Raw genomic sequence first — 16520 nt, 5'->3', positions numbered from 1 at the left:
CCTCTTGTGAGTCCGCACGGGTAGGTACCATCACCCTGCCTATTTCTGCCGTGAAGCAGTAATGCGTCTCGGTTGAAAGGGTGGAGCAGCCGTTGTAACTATACTGAGACCTTAGAACTTATACCTCAAGGTGGGTGGCGCATTTACTTCGTAGATGTCTATGGGCTCGAGTAACCACTTAACACCAAGTTGGCTGTGAGCTCGTCCAGCCATCTAAGCAATAAAAAAAAGGTATAAATACGAAAAAAAAAAATTGGTTAATTCTATAGAACTCTAGAACGCCACAGGGTCAAAAATCTGATGGATTGTTTCACGTTGGTACCTACTGCCGGTTATGTGATCACCAAAAATAGTAATCAAATTATTCGAATTTACTATTTACTGTTATTATACTCAAACAATATAATAACATTAAAAAACGCAGTAAAAATATACTATTAATTAATTATAATTGTTTTTTTTTTGTTTTTAGGCCTAGCAACATTCCATTTTTTTTAATGCGTTGTCGTCAACGTACAACAATGTTAGGACGTGCATAATTAGAAACAGCTTAGATAGGCTAATATTTTATAATTTTTGAATTAACATTATAGCTTGACAGCGTAACTAAGGACTCGCGACGTAATAGTTCCCATAGACAATCATAGAGAAGTTGCTAAACAGACCTTTACCTTATTAACAAACAATTCTATGTTTGCTCCCCTATTTTTCTTGCTAAAATTAGAGTCCGTGACCATTCTCTTTGTGAGTGTGGATTAGATGAGGGTACCCTGGATCACATTTTCTTCGACTGCCCCAATATCGTATCCCCTCTTTATGATATCCTTCCCAATGACATTCCCCGGCCTATTAATATTAATTGTTTATTAACTTTAGTCTATTCTAAACATGTAAATATTCTGTGTAAATTTTTATCTGCTAATAATATTTATCTCTAAAGTAGTTAGTCTAACATATATATTTGTTTGTGCTGTTCTTAAAACCACAGATTCGCGTATGGAAAAACCGACCAAATTTATTTGTATTTAGACTTAGTAATTTTTTCTTTCTCTAAGCAACTGTCATTTTTGAGTAAATACTTTGACATTGGCAAAATCAATGCCAAAGGCGTTGGAGCCAAATTATTTAAAAAAAAAAAACCAGTTTCATTCTAAATTACTTTTGAAGCGGGAAAATGAATCCAGACGGTAAATGAATCAGCGTGACTCACTGTCTGTGCCGAGTGTTTTTATATTGTCCCCCTCTGACTCACGTGTCGCGAAACAAAATCGCATGCTACATACAACTGAAAGCTTCGATAGAAACAATAGTTACAGCTATAATTGGAATTATTTGTGTTACCGTGATATACTGAACATGAGATCATAGAAGGAAGCCTAAATTTCATTCATACACAAGGACTGAAGATTCAGTTTGATGATAAACATAAGTCACCAACTCAAGTACCAGCAATTTGCCCTTTAACATAGTTGTAATATTATTGTGAAGAAAAAAATCGCCTAGAAATACTTTTTTAAATTACTACAGTAGCAAGCATACTTGATGTCTTGAACTAGCTAAGAAGGCTACGAAGAACTAACTAAGAACCAGAAAGGCAAAGGATTCTGTCGTGTAAGTCATAATGAAATTAAGTTTTGTAGAGATTTTTTTTTCGGGAGCTATGGCTTGCTTGTTACTCTGAGGCACCCAGTTTTACCCAAAATAGGTAGGCGAGCACGGACTCAAACCCGAAGGGCGGGATTATCTAACAGTTGATTGCTAGTTACTAGAGCTGCAAGCGCTGTGTTAGTGCAAAACGTGTCTAAGGCGTCGACGGTGACTGCCTTTTGAGTGAGCCGGATTTGGAGAGTAATCTCCGACGGCCACGAGACGATTGTCATGCAACATTTCCTTATCGAAGTACAGAGCAAATATGTATATATTTATTAAGATATTCTACCTATAAGAAGCATTTAAGGATAAATAGTTCCGTTTAAAAATAACTTTACTAACGAACTATCGGATACTTTAATTGTACTTAGTTGAATGAGAACAATAATCATTTCATTCGCACACAACAATCGTGTATCGATTACGGAGTAAAACACGGCATTACGCTCGTGATCCCTCTGCCGTAGGGTTTTCGCGCCTTTATGTGTAATATGCTACGAAAAAAAAAATGTACACGCGGCAAAAAGGAACAATTGCTAATTTCTTTTTAGTTTCAATTTTCTGAATAAAATCACGGTTTTTTTTTTATTTTTACGTACGGACTCACAAGAGGTCCTACCACGAGTAATTGCGCACATTATAATTTTACGGGTTTGGTTTGTTAATATTAAGTGTTTTATTTACTATCCCACTTTTTTCTTTACTTTTTTTCTATATTTTTTAAAGCAACACACGCTAGATACTTTAATACGCCTCTGAAGTACACGCAGGCAGCACAGAGTAGATACAACTTTATAATAATGTTCATATTAAAATTGAAAGTATTTTTATATTGACTTGAAAAAATCACAAAAATTCAGAAGCGGTTGAATTATATTAATGTTATTTACGGAAGCACTAAGGTCTCCTCGTCTTTAGCTCATCTTACAATGCACTTTTCGAAGTATGTTTTCGCGCGAATTTAGCCCACTGATTTTCTCGCCAGATCTGTCTTTCGCGTTTCCGATCCGGCAATAGATTCTGCGAAGCACTGTTCTTGCTATGGGGTAGTTTTAGCAACGCCCCTAGGTTAGAGCCCCGAGAGCTCACCTACTCGCTCGGTTACCCTCGGTTAACCTCTCAAGGCTACCAAGGCTCTCTGCTGGTAGGACTTCTTGTGAGTCCGCACGGGTAGGTACCACCACTCCCGGCTCTGCTGCTCAGAGCTCAGCGGGCGCTCGCGGTGAGGGTCATCAGGGGGTACCGCACCATCTTTCAGGATGTGGCCTGTGCTCTCGCTGGATCCTTACCGTGGGACCTCGAGGCCGAAATCTTGGCCACGACATACCGTCGGAGAACACAGTCCTCGACTCGGGAACGGACACCCGGCCCGTCGGTTGTCGATCGATGGAGGCGTGCTGCGCGTGGTCTGGCGTATGCCAAATGGAGAGAGCGCTTGCTGGAGGAGTTCGGCCGAACTTCGGCCACTCGTCAGCGCACGCTCGAGGCACTGGTGCCTGTGCTGGAGGCATGGTCGGACCGGCGACACGGTGAGCTCTCCTTTCGCCTCACCCAGGTCCTCTCAGGGCATGGATGCTTCGGGAGGTATCTGTGGAGAGTCTGCGGAAGGGAGCCACATCCGGGCTGCCACCAGTGCGGGCACCCGAACGATGACGCTCAGCACGCGCTAGAAGCGTGCCCACGGTGGGAGCACCCGCGGCGAAACCTCGTCGCGGTGTTGGGGCAGGACCTCTCTTTGCGGGCTATCGTCGCCCGTATGGTAGAGGACCGGAGTTCGTGGGAGGCCATGGCTGGGTTCTGTGACTTGGTCATGGCGCTTCGTGAGGCTGAGGAGCGCGAAAGGGAACGGGATCCCTCTTCGGCTCCTCAGCGCAGAAGGCGGGGTGGACGGCGCGTGCGAGAGGCCGCCGCTCAGCCCTCGTAGGGACTATCGAGTGCCGGGTGCGGGGGCGCTCGGCACTCGACTGTTGGTCCGGTGGTGAAGCGGTGCAAGGTGGCTCCTGTGCGCCGCTCAGGGTGTGTCTCCCGAGACGAGGTTCTACGGGATTTTCCCGGGGATGAAATCCCGTCTTAACATTAGTACGGGTACCGCCTAAGGCGAGACTTTCGGCGCGCATCGCGGTACCGTAAGTTTCGTGTAGTCGGTGTGGTGGAGCTCGATGGGGTTTAGTCGGTAGTCGTTCTGCGGGGCAAGTGCTTCGCGCGCCTTTTTCAAGGCGTAGTCTCCTGTGAGGAATTGGGGGAGGTGAAGGACCTCGGCCCTTCTCTTCTCCCCTTCTTCCTCTCAGGAGGCGCCGGAGTCCGACATAACCCGGTCCGTTACCCCCCTCGACCGGGTATCCGTAAATAGATTCCCCAGCGTTAATAAAAAAAAAAAAAAAAAAAGGTACCACCACTCCGCCAGTTTCTGTCGTGAAGCAGTAATGCGTTTTGGTTTGAAAGGTGGGGCAGTCGTTGTAAGTATACTGGGACCTTAGAACTCATATCTCAAGGTGGGTGGCGGCATTTACGTTGTAGATGTCTATGGGTTCCGGTAACCACTTAACAGCAGGTGGGCTGTGAGCTCGTCGAGTCTTATAAGCAATAAAAAAAAGCAGCTTAAGTAGGATTAAAAAAAAAGCGCGAATTCCACGTAACGTTTAAACGATCAACGATACAACACTGACAGCTTCAAAACTCTAATATTAGAGCCGAACAACTCTTTTAGTACATAATTCGACTTTTCGCATTAAAAGTGTACAATTTCCAAAGATATTCGAAATTGAGTTAATATGCGTAAACATTTTGTATCACCAGTATTTTTCTCTTAAATACATAATGTCAAAAGAGCGTAGTTTAGTTTTAGTTTTTAGTTTTTTGGTTTACTTATATTTCGACTACTATTAACAAAATTAATACATAATTTTATACTACTTTAAAATACAGATAATGTAATTAGTAAAAAATAAAACATTAATATTGCAAAGATGATTAGTATTAAAAATATCATATTATGTTAAACCTTTAAAACACTCTCCCGTAAAATTAGTAAGTTTTGATATTATACAGTTTTAATGCGAGAAGACGAATATGTGAACTAGTTGAATATAAAATATCTGTATTTGATAGCCCCTGTGTGTGTGAGGGCGCTCGCTCGCAAGGTGCCCGCGCACGCGCCGCACCTGCGGTGTCAACGCACTCCCGATTCATAATATATTATATTGATTGCTGCACTTTGTTCCTACCGACTGACAGCGATTCATGTGTAATTGCTGTGTTTTCCATCTTGAGCCTCTCAACCGTTGGATTTCATCTTGAGGAACAAATGATATTGCTAAGGCTAAAGGCTAAGGCAACTTTTTTATTTATTTATTGCGTAGATGGGTGGACGAGCACACAGCTCATCTGGTGTTCAATGGTTACTGGAGCCCATAGACATCTACAACGTAAATTCCGCCACCCACCTTGAGATACGAGTTCTAAGGTGTCAGTAAAGTTACAACGGCTGCATCACGGCAGAAATAGGCAGGGCGGTGGTACCTACTCGTGCAGACTCACAAGAGGTCCTACCACCAGTAATTACGCACATTTAAATTTTGCTGGTTTGAGTTTGGGTTCTTGTCTCAATTTTGAATTCGTATTGGTTTCTGAATAGGTAAGGGCTTAGCAGTAAATTGGCCACCATAAAATGGTCTTCGCTATTGAAATTATCAACGAAGATCGAAAATAAGATTTATGTTCTCGTGAACACACCACGTATTACGTAGTGATGGCGTACGTAATAGAATACGCATGTTGATTGATGCCAACCTTTATATATTTGACATTAGGGATGTTTACAGACTATCCTTGATTCGACCAAAAAAAATAGTGTTGTATTTGATCTATGTATCTATCTATGATCAAAGGACTTTTTGGCGGGAACGCGAGGAGTGAAGTTGTGTGATTTGTTTTACTTTGTCTATTTAGTCTTCGGGTTTAAATGTGTAATAATGGTGGTTTATTAACTGTTTAATATCTGTGAGAGTGCACAAATGTGGGAAAATCAAACAAAGCCGCTGGACATAATTTCTCGGGATCCTCCAAAAAGTCCACTGAAAAAATCTTAGTAAATGACTACCATTTTACTGAGATTATATTTCATCCCATTTCATTTAATTTAATTTCATCCCAGTTGATTAATGTTTCAAATTAATCATCTTCATTTCATTTCACTCCATAATATCATTTTTCATAAAAATATGAATATAAATTAAAATAAGACAAGACTTAAAGGTCTCAATTCACCAGGTTATAAAATCCCTTAAAAAATCTATGATCAAATCTTTGAAGTTTAATTTAGAATCTTGATCGCGATATTTTTAATTAAACTTACGACACCATCATAATCAACCACCATAACAACAACAACCGATAAAGATCGTGATATTTTTGACTATCAATCCCTATTTCTGGATAAATATTTGCCTTCTTTCTTTTAAAGATTTTAGGGCTTGCTAACGCAAAATATCCCACTTTATTTATTTATCGTATGGCATTCGTTTATAACTAACACTATGTAGTATTAAAATAATCAATTAAAAGTTTATTCTATTTGACATTTCGCTTTTTATTTGACATAACTTTAAAAGAAATATATCAAGTCCTTACTTATTGAGAACCCATTACATTAGTTTCACAACCAAAAAAAAACATTGAATAAAATTGAAAAAAAACAAACACTATCCACTGATTGAAATCGTGTTTCCGGTTTTTTGTGGTGAAGTCTTAACTTGTTTTAATATTCGTATTACGTGAAAAAGATGGTAATGCGTCGGTCGTCTGTTTTGTTTGTTGATTTGCCGTATCTTTTTTATACGATTTACATATAAATTGAAAGACATGAGTTTGAATGGATAATGTTTTCGCTGAACTAAACTTTATTGGTTTATTTACGAATGTATCGGTATACTTTTGAACTATTATCGAGAGTTCGACAAAATACTTTTGTTTTTGACCAAAAAAAGGCCGGTGTCGTGACGAAAACATATTTTTAAGGCGTCTTACGAGCCCACCACCCCGCCTATTTCTGCCTCAAAGTAGTAACATGCTCCAGTCTAAAGAATGGAACACAGCCTTTATACTATAGAATTGAGACTCAGACCTCAATGACAGTGACAGCATATACACGGTTAATGTCTATGGGCTGTGATGGCTATCGAATATATTAAGTGTATAATCTATGATGGCTATGGTAAATTAATACAAAGGTCCGTGAGCTTGTTACTTGTTTAAACACTTTAAAAAAAAAGAACTTGTCTATGGATAAATTACATAACCACTAAGACTTCCTGTCACCGTTAAAATGTCGCAAAACGAACGTCGAACGATCATCGTAACTGAATCACTCCAACTCTGGATCCAATATAGGTATTTAGTTCTTCTTTGAAGCGTGTCAGATTGCACGGAGACCTGGCGATAAATTGGCAGTTCCATATTGCTGATTGGCGAGAGCTGGAGACTCGCATCTCACTTAAATCGTTCAGCGTTAGGAAACGAACTGTCCACTAATTATTGTGCGTTGCGAAACGGACCGCTGTTTCTAATGTGCCGTTGTGTGTCCTACGTTTTTGAAGCCTCATTGAATGAAGACGCTCCGAAAACACGAGTAATGACGGCGCTGCCAACAGAATAATGTAAATGAAATATCAACGAAATCTATATATTAATAAGTGAAGTAAAAACTTTGTATCCCTTTTTACGAAAATTGCGCGGACGGAGGCGTATGAAATTTCCCACATTTATAGAGAATATAGAGAAGAAGTGCACAATGCTATTTTTTTTTTAAATAATGCATAAAAGATACATTAAATCAAAAAAGAAAACATTACACACACTACCATGTATTTGACGCACACACGCAAGCATACTACATATTTATTTATTGTCAAACTTTTGTTCTTGACGTCTGTAGTGTGGTGAGAATAGATTAAATAATGTTTGCCTTTATTAATATTTTTCTGTGGTGTAGTCTTGACGAAATTTGTGATTTATGAAATAGTCTTTGAAAATATAATCATAACAGTGTACAAGCTTACAATTTCAATTAAATATAGTCGAATTTCGACTAATGCGGGACCACTAGTAATAATAAAAGCGCACATCGGCTTGTGTATAGGATAAATTCGTTGTGCAATAAAATCGAGACACGAAATCTCAATATAGGTGACATACCTACAGCGCTCATATTCTGATGTTCACTAAATCTACTCCAAAACTAAAACTAGACTAGATCTTTTTAGAACTAGATGTTTTACTCTAAAACTAAAAAAAAAAAAAACTAAAGACCACGCGTGACATCTCATAAGCTCTGACTGACTTTGACATTTTTTTGACATTTCTTCTTTTAAAATAAATCTAGTGTGCCAGTGTGAACCCAATTAACAAATGCCGATATTCCCACATACATATATAGTATATATTTTATTACTAACAGAGTGTGTCCCCTCTTTGCTAGCTTCATATGGGCTGGATTACACAACAGCTCTTCTCCATCAACTCGTAGGTACTAGTTGTCAAAATTTGTGATGTTGGCACAGAAATATATGTATATCTTTGTTCTGATAAAATATTGAATAATAACAAACGAATGAAACTTACTAAAGCGCAAAGCAAACTTGATGACAAAACTTATCGTTAATGTGCATTAATGAATTGGATAAGTTGAACATTAGCCGTAGTGATTTCGTAAAAAGTGAATAGCCTGCTTTCTTTTAGATTCCGAAACGGCTGGACCAATTTCGATCTGATTCTTGGGAAATCTTCAGATCCGTGTAGCGCGTGATCCTGCAATGTTTGGTGGTTTGACCGGATCATGTCAAATCGGGTTAACGAAGTGCGTTTCTGTTGGCTAGTACCTACATTATAGTAACATAAATGTAAGTCAAGTGCCCATCTGACTATAGAACTAGTTGTCCAAGCCGCAGCTGACCTATCATTTGTTTCCACGGAGCCTCAGATTTAAAGTGGTTGTAGGACTTCACGGGCAGTACCAGACTCTCTTCTTCAACCCGTGTCAACCCAATGCTGAGTGTAGGTCTCTTCGAATGCACCCCATTCTCTTCGGTTTCCTGCCTTTCGCGTTCAGTCCCTACCGACCACTTTGACCAGGTCATCGGTACGCCTCGTTGGCTATCTGCTCACGTTACGAAGTCTCCACTCCAGTACGTTTGTGCCCCACCGATTGTCAGTGCGACGGCATATGTGGCCGACTCACTTCCACTTTTTCCGAACAATCACTTTGGCTATGTCAGCCAAACCAGTTCTTCTGCGAATTTCGATATTGCGCACTCTATTCCGTAGAGAAATATGCCTAAGATAGCCCATTCCGTGGCTCTTTGCATGACTTGCATTTTGGTCATAATTTGCTTATATTACGTCAATTATATTCAGCTAGGCTCCCAAAAGCCACTGAAGAGTCCAGCACAGCGCGTCCCTTTCAGCATCTCTTGTGGAGAGGAGAACATGATTAAGACGTATTCCCGATTTCGTATTAATTTAATCCAAACAAGCTCGTTATGAAAGATTAGTTTGTAAAAACGAACGTTTTATCTGAATTAAGCGTGGATACCGCAGCTTCCCGCCACACGTCCGCCGTGACCTCAGCCGGATGCTGCGAGGTTAAGGGCTAGAATACACAACGATGGCGACGCTAACGATATGCGCTTTGAAGTCTAAATGTAAAAATAATTATTGGTTCCTCGTAATTATCCTCAACGTAGACCATGATTCAATATTCAGAGGTATTTGTCGCCTCGATCGAGCACATAATTAATATGGAATTCAACTGGCACTAAATAGTATATTATACGGATAAATGAAGTTGTCGTATTGTGAGATCACAGGGGTAGGTTTCAGTTTATTACCTATTTCTGCCAAGAAGCAGTCGTGAGTTCCAATTTGAAGGGTGCGATAGACATTGTACAATACAACAGAGACTTCGATCTTGTGTGGTGCGTGGTTACATTCACACCATGTTCTATACACTTATAGCAGGCCCCATGGTCTACCTCATCATCATCATCAGCCAACAGTCCTCCGTTGCCGGACTAGTCCTCTCTAATCCATACCACTTAGTCCGGTCTTCGGCTCTCCCCATCCACTTTTTACCGTCCTCCCTTCCAAGGTCATCCCACCACCTAGCCAGGGGCGTTCCTCGATACTCTCAAGAACCTATCTACTCCAGCGATCAGTAGATATGGCCAGTCCACTGTCACTTCATCTTGCCGACTCTCTGAGATACGTCGAATACTTTAGTTTCCTGTCGAATAACCTCATTCCTCGTTTTTCATCATAAAATGAGCTTTCCATGAGCTTTCCGTGAGTGACCTAGAGCTGATGATGCAGCCGCACTGTGAGTGCAAGCAAACCGATGTATATACTAGCTGTCACACGCAACTTCGTCTGTGTGGTCAAGCAAAAGAGTTAGAGTCGTTTTCCGCGGGAATGATGAGAAGGTGTTTGTTCAGGATAATACTGATCGTGATAATATCACTCTCCTGATTGAATACTATCACCTTAAAATCACGTCATACCGTTGCATCGTTTCGACGTGAAAGAAGGACAAACAAACAAACATTCAGATTTATAATATTAGTGTGGACTTAATAAATAAATAAAAATTACAGCAATGTTAGTGTACACGAATCTTTTGAATTAAGTAGCTTAATCTTATCTTGCGGACGTTAAAATTGTATTTCGTGTTTGTTCCATCGGATATCAAAGCGTGTAAAACCACGTGACTCTGTAACAATTATATAGTTTAAATAGGACTAGCAGTACCTACACTGTTTGTAGTGCAGGGCTGCAGTTAAAATAATAAGTCTACGCCTATGAAGTGGCCGTTTAGCAATACTGGCCATTTCAAAACGTTTATTTATGTGTAACTGGCAACGAATAATAAATAAAAATGAAATTTAATTTATTGATTAGTGTCTTGTTTTCACTATGTACATTTGTGTATTTTTCTTTTTTTACTTATAATAAATCTAATTATGCGATTTATAATGAATGAATAACATTTTTTTTTAAATATTAATCATTTAGTTCAGACATTAAATAATATTATTATGTTTGTGTTTTATTATACGTATCTTAACATTTTTAATTCAACCTTCTTATTATTCTGCTCAATATGGCGATTGGCTTCTTGCGATGTCATTATTGCCAGAGTCGTGTTGATAAAATCTTCCGTTACTATTATATATTGACATCATTTATAATTTTATCAACAGTAATGCAATATAATAACATTGATTTTTATAACAAACAGACATAATTCAGAGGAAAATTTTCAAAACCTATGAATTTGTATTTAAAATCAGAAAATCGTCAATATAACATTTTAGGATCAATAATTACTTAGTCAACAATCAAATTTTGAAATATCAGAGCGGTTTGGCGCCTACCAAATATTGAATAGAAAGTCTTTGTCGTATTTGAATAAATTAAAAAAAAACATAACCAATTCATTTCTAAATTAACTCTAATATTAATAATTAGTTATTTAAATCAATAAAACATCAGATGGTCCATGAATTCGTCTACACAAGCAGATAGTATCAGGTGACTGGTACTGAAATTGCCAGAGCCCATTGGCATCATTGACACCACCCAGTTTGACATATGAGGTTCAAATCTCATTATACAACATATACTCGTAATGTACAACGCTTGTCCTCTCTGTAAAGCGAATTATCTAAGCCTTACTTTAGAACATAGATAAATAATTCTACCCTACTTATCTGTAGATTTCATTGTCATGCTTGCCCGATCTCTAGTTAATAGGTCCAAAAAAAAAACAGCCGGATGTGATCCTAATTACATTGAAATTCATGAATCCTTTGTATTAATTATTTAAATCAAAAACTAACCTACCGGAAATGTGAACAGTTATTCTAAATAATGCAGATTTTTGGAAAAAAAAACAAGAGAGACGAAATCTTTCCATTTAATTTAGACCTATCATTAGATCTAACATAATGAAAACGGCGGATTGAGTTTTGTTGGATGAACGCGAAAAATACCAATTAAATTAGAGCTTATTTTGTATGACATTCTGTGCGAACACGGGTCGAGCTATAATGGCTTTTATACAAGATTTTAAACCTCTTTAATGCACTAGTTCCGTCAGTAAATATACTATTTAGTATAATGAAGGTCAATTGAAGACTGATGCATTAAGAATTTGTTTTTTTTGTTGTTGTTTAAAACGTTACACAAAAACATTTAATCCTTAGAGTGCGAGCCGTCGATAGATCACTGTCTACTGAAGCGTAAAAAATGCGGAACATCGGAATATCAACTATAGCGCAGTTTATTTTTTTTTAATTAAATAAATACAGTTATAGAAAAAAAATGTTTCATTTTAGTATTAATAATTTTATATGTCCCTTAAACAACAGAAATAATTACAAAAAACCATTTTCATTTGAGGAAAATAATAAAGATTCTGTACACATTTATAAAGGTTTTTTTTTTTTTTAAAATCCTTTAGCAATTTCTTCATAATATGTGAAAATAAGCTTAGCACTAAAAAGTTTAATATCAAATATACATGAAATAGACATAATCTGTGGCAGATAAGATCATGTTTTAGAGACTTTTTGGCGGGAACGTGAGGAGTGAAGTTGTGTGATTTGTTTTATTTTGTCTATTTAGTGTTTCTTCTGGTTCAAATGTGTAAAATAACGGTGGTTTATCAATTGTTTAATATCAGTGAAAGTGCACAAATGTGGGAAAATCAAACAAAGCCGCTGAACGTAACTTGTCGGGATCCTCCAAAAAGTCCACTAAAAAGTCTCAGTAAATGAAGAATATAAATTTAAATAAGACATGACTCAAAGATCTCAGTTACCAGGTCATAAAATCCCTTAAAAAAATAATAATCACGTTTTAGAAACTTCTTTGAGCAAGAATTTAAGCTGTTTCAATTAATGATTAAACAAACACAATTCCCTCATATGAATTGTAACAAGAGCTACATGCGACCGCCCCTTATGTCCGGTCGGAAAGTAACTCTATACCAGAGGAAGCCTTACCGCGCGCACTTCCACTGCGTCACCGCATTTGTAAGTACAGGCTATATGTAAATCGCGCTCACACGATTATTTGTACATAATCGATTCCTCAAGTTTTTATTGAATTTTAATCGAGTTACTGACCTGGAATGCATTTTGTTTTCTTTTCGCAATTTTCTGTTCAAAATTCTTTCTGTTAATAAACAATAGTTTCTGTATATTTATTTCTATACATTTTGTAACATCGTTCCTATCTTCTGTGTTTGTAATCTCGATATATTTTATGTTTAATTCCCTATTCGTGTTTAAGTGATATTAGACTCGTATTGATATGATGAACAGATTTTAATATATTTAAAAATAGTCTCAACAACGATTGTCATAAAGAAAAAAGATCGTAGGTATAGTAAAGTCAATATAACCTCAAAATTTGCGTTATTACTAGTTGTATAGGGAGTATTGGAAACCCGCATGAATAGTTCCAAACGTCGTGTCATCTTTTTTTTTTTTACATATTCGCTGGTAGCCTAAGGGATTATTCCAGCTACGCCCGAACAAGTAGGTGAGCTCACGGGCTCAACGTGAGAGAATTTGCTAACACTAGTCCTAGCAAGAGCAGTGCTTCGCAGAGTCTATCATCGGATTGGAATCGCGACTCACTGAAAATATTCGGCGAGAAACTCAGTGGGCTGTGTCTATGAGTTAGTACGCTCGTCGAACTCTTCGTCGTGGTCGACAAGGACGGTGACCGGCGCTTGAGATACCTAAAAGCACCGAGAGTGCGTCCGGGGGATCCGACAATACATGGCTCGGTAAGATCGTGTCATCTTCTACCACTAAACAGCATGGCTGCTATACAGTAAACTTGAGACTTCGATCTCTTATCTCAACATCATCAGGCACACACATCAGTTTCAGTAATCACTAATCAGATGGGACCGAAGCTCTATTTAACTGAGCAACAAACAAAGAAAATCACTTTCATTCCTGATTTTGTCTGTTGATCTGTGTGATATATATCATCTATGTGAGATATATTATCTATGTAAGATACATTATAATCTATGTCAGGTATATTATCTTATTGAAATCTATATATATATATAAATGAATTGCTGTTCGTTCGTCTCGCTAAAACTCGAGAACGGCTGGACCGATTTGGCTAATTTTGGTATTGAATTATTTGTGAAAAATAAAGGTAGATAAATATGAAAATGCTCGGAATTAAATAAAAATAACAATTTTGTTTTTCCTTTGATGTGTCCCCCGTCGGACGGATTCCTTTTGTTTGTTGTAAGTTTATTTTATACAAAAGTTTAGGTCTTTTATTTATCGATTGAGGCACTACGAAGTCTGCCGGGTCAGCTATTATATTAATAAATTAATTTCAATTTAACCTTCAATTCTTATCTCGGCACCCTCGACTAAGGAACGTCAGTAAAAGACGTTGGAGTCTCCGACCCGTAACGGACGGCAGATGCCAAACGCGTTTTAAATTTTATCGAACGCGTCAAACTTAAGGGTTTTGGCGCAAGACGATAACATATGGTCTCTGAATGTTACCGTTTTATTTTCGTGTAGGTAGGTAATATTATTAAAAACTAATTTTAATATGGAACACTCGTTAACTCAAATACTCACTTGCTCACGCATACTGAATGTTTTAAAAGGAATTGCTTCATTGCGTTTTTTTTTTGTCTACCTATCTGCTTGCTGTGGCCAGAACGCTAGCCAGATGGTCAGATGTGGTTAAGAAAGCAGTTGTTCGTAGTCTATACCATGCGGTCCATGACCGTAGACTATGGAGGAAAGTCACATGTGGCCGCGATTTTCAGCAATGAGGGAACCTTAACTAGTAGGTGAGCTCACGGGGCTCAAACCTGACGATGTTGCTAACACGAATCCTAGCAAGAGCCGTGCTTCGCAGAATCTACCACGGGATTGGAAACGCGACCCACTGAGAAGATCCGGCGAGAAATTCAACGGGCTGCGTCTGAGGATTAATTTACTCGCCGAGCCCTTTGTCGCAAGCGACGGGGTTCGACGAGAACGATGACCGGTGCTTGAGGTACCTAAAAGCACCGTTAGTGGATCGGGAGGATCAGAAATGACGTGTTTTGGGCGATGTCGACTGTTTACCATTTGGTCCGCAGAATCGGCTATGTGGTAGTAGTATTCTATAGCAACTATGAATTTAGTTACCTATGTACGGTAGAAACTTACGACAAATTTCAAGTCCATTGCAATCTTAAAACGCATTTCCCATTATGGGTTAAATGCTTACTGAAATCAATTTCACAGAGTTTGTACCTACTGTAAGTATTTTTCACTACATTGTTACGTAATTGGTGGATATTACCAGCATAATATGTTCTTCGCACACGCGTTTTTTTTTATTACTTCTTTTGTGATTGAAGGTTTACTGGTGGCCCGGAGGCCTTTCCAGTTTCACCAGGACAGGTGGGAGAGCAAAGGCTCAGCCTGGAGGGGTGAGATTTGTAACAGCTGCGCGAGCGTCTCCGAAGGAGACCTAACAACTAAAGTACAACTGCTTTGCTAATGAATCTACTACCGGATCGGTCATACGGCCCCAATTTAGCATTCCCGATTAAAATGTATAGTTTCTTAAAAGGATTCAATTGTAAATAAGATTCAAATCAGGCGACGGAGTTTTAAACCTCTTTCTTTTCAATTGCGTAAGCGGTGAACGAGCTCACCGCTCACCCGGTGTTAAGTGGTTACCGGAGCCCATAGACATCTACAACGTAAATGTCTTCACTCACTTTACGACAACTGAGACAGAATATTCTATTATAATAGTATTATTATTATCTATACTAATATTATAAAGCTGAAGAGTTTGTTTGTTTGTTTCAACGCGCTCATCTCAGGAACTACTGGTCCGATTTGAAAAATTCTATTATAAAATAATTTTATGTCTAATATAAAAGCCCATTTATTGAGGAAAGCTATAGACTATATAACATCACGCTAAGACCAATACAAACGGAGCACCAATAAATAATGTTTCAAAATCGGGATTTTTTCCCTTCTGAGAGCTTCCGCTGCGTGTGCTGCGGATACGGTTAAAGTTTCGCTAAAATAATATAATATGACAAAATTGTTCCCCTTTAAAAGTTCTAAAAAAAGTCCGCGACAGCATATGTCTATATTTTAAGGTTAACTCACTATAACGTTTTTTATGTTAAACAAAACTGTTCTAAATAAAGCATTTTTTTGTGAAGGTGTTTTTAAAAGATGATATTAATCCTTATCCAAATAAATACGTTATTTATTACAACATTGAAACACCCAAATCACTTCAAGATGAGCTTTGACAATTATAGATTTTTTTGGATTTCTCCAGGATCTCATCATCAGATCTTGATGATTACAGGAACATTCGGGAAGTCTACCTTCTAATTGTCAGAATGGGTTCGAGCATTTTCGAGAAAACGGTGAAATTGATAAAAAAATTATCCTCGAATTGATAACTTTCTCTTATGAAGTTGGTTAAAAACTATGATTTTGGTACCTTAAATAGCTGCTCAACATTATGTAGTTCAAAAATATTTTCAATTTCTACGTAAATGAAGAGGCGGGTAAAATTTAGCGTAATGCCAAAGTAAGTATTTCATGCGGACAAAGTCGCGGGCAAAAGCTAGTTATAAATAAAATAGCTTTGAATTAAAATTATTGAAACGTCATACTGTGAAATTACAGTATTATTACTTTAGTCAGGCCCAAGACAAAGCGAAGGAAGCGTGGTCGGAGATAGGGGTGCGAGCGCGGGCAGGAAAGCATCTGTGACTACTTCCGCTAACCAATTTTGAT

The 16520-nt window shown here is 38.2% G+C and overlaps 1 long non-coding RNA gene across 1 annotated transcript; it reads left to right on the top strand.

The window, feature by feature from the left end:
* The first annotated feature begins 1102 nt into the window (after positions 1-1102).
* LOC134200747 (uncharacterized) lies at positions 1103-12025 on the top strand. Its single transcript, XR_009975791.1, has 2 exons — positions 1103-1611; positions 11907-12025. It is a non-coding gene; the product is annotated as an uncharacterized LOC134200747 (long non-coding RNA).
* Positions 12026-16520: the final 4495 nt, after the last annotated feature.

The sequence above is a fragment of the Bombyx mori genome, chromosome 20 (genome assembly GCF_030269925.1).
Source record: "Bombyx mori chromosome 20, ASM3026992v2".
NCBI lineage: Eukaryota > Metazoa > Arthropoda > Insecta > Lepidoptera > Bombycidae > Bombyx > Bombyx mori.
The sequence above is the reverse complement of the archived record's forward strand: the minus strand, read 5'-3'. Positions and strand labels throughout refer to the sequence as shown.